The following is a 1,775-nucleotide window of genomic DNA, read 5'->3' as shown; positions in this document are numbered from 1 at the left end:
GATTAATCAACTAAGAAGTAATGATCCTTTATATATACATATGCACATATGCTCTTATCATCCCTTCCCAACATAGGATTTCAAAAGTGTTCAACTATGAGGCTGCTATAATTATTAAATTTTCTTAGTGATATTGACCTTTACAATCTCTTAGGCACCAAGTAAAGGTTAAGGGTTTATTTCTAGTTAAACTTGTAATACTTAACCTTCCAAAAGCCCCACACAAATTGCTTTCAAATTTATTAGGAAAAAACAATAATATTTTTTAAGCGCTTATGTATTAACCAAGGTAAAATGAATAGGCATTACCAGAAAATATCAAATATATTTAATATAACTTATGAGATATTAATTTTTTGGGTACAATATACTGTAGATAAAAAAGGTTTTTTGTTTAATTGCTAGATAGTGGTTTTCGCAAAGAATTGGTAAACACATGACGTGTTATCAAAGTTCATATTTTCCTTTAAATCCTTTGTCTAATAGTAAATTTAGGATGAATTTCTACGGAACTATGTCTCCTAATAACCTATTTGCTGTTATTTTAAAGTGTGTGTTCATCCGTAATAAAAATCGTAACATATATATCATTTGTCAAAATTTGTATCTTCCATTTTTCCAGTAATCCTAGTCAACGTGTCAATACTATTCTTTTATGCAACCGACGTCGGAGTTTTCATTTCCCAAATGGACCCTCAGAACTGAGATTGGAGTGAAAGGCGCGTTGCAAGACACAAGGGGAGCCGTGAAATTTGGCAATCTTCTTTGTGTTCACTGGAATATGTGTTGCATATTGACCCCAATGGAAGAGAGTTTCCTCATCTAGCACAGTGCGTGATATGTAAATGGTGCCCCTGGCTCTGTTTCAATGAATGTGCATTATCTCCCGCTGAATATTTTTTTTTTCTTTTTTTAACATCAATTTATAGTATAGATTTTTTTCTTAGGAATTAATTAATGTCATTATTATAGTCATTGACACTGAAGATAATCTTCCCTTTATGCCGTGACTGCTGCTTGTCCTACGTTCTAATGTAGAGCGTAGGTTAATCTCTTGTTGCCCTCTTTATTTTTTTTACCTGAAATAATTGATTTAAAAAGGAATTATCCAAATCAATTTTTTTTTTTTATTCTTATTAAATTTACTTTTTTATTCACATTCACTTGTTCATTATACTTGCCTTCCGATTCGTCTTAAAGATCTTGAAGTAGATATTATCCCCACGTCTCTAACATTTACCGACAAATTTTCTCAAATTTTTACCCTAACATCAACAAGGTTTAGATTGAAACAATACCTGTATCTATCCGGTCTAAATATTTGATTTTAATTAGAGTAGATTCGAATCGCATTCTGCATCAGTGTAGATTAATGAGAACTTGGAGGTTTAATTACATGGTTTTGATTTGGGTTTGTTTATTTGTTTCAGAAATAGAAAAGAGAAAGGTTTTACGAATTCATAAAGTTTTAACCTATTATATGTTTCTTTCTTATTTCTATTATATCAAGAAAGATGAAGCATTGAATTGTCGTTCTTTGCAAAGAATAATCTCTCGAAATTATCACAATAAAGGTTTCAGTTCAGTGAATGTCTTATCATTTCTCAATATTTGAATATTGAGTTGGTGTCCAGTCTATCAAACAGTTTATCATAGTTTTAATAGATTAACTTTTTTTTAATTATCAACTTATAAGTTAAAAGACCTGAAATGCATAATTTTAGTAATTATATTTCCCTGCATATCTGCTTGTCTAAAATATTTCTCGCAATTTC

Source organism: Palaemon carinicauda, chromosome 26 (assembly GCF_036898095.1).
Source record: "Palaemon carinicauda isolate YSFRI2023 chromosome 26, ASM3689809v2, whole genome shotgun sequence".
Classification (NCBI taxonomy): Eukaryota; Metazoa; Arthropoda; class Malacostraca; order Decapoda; family Palaemonidae; genus Palaemon; species Palaemon carinicauda.
This window is presented reverse-complemented; position numbering follows the sequence as displayed.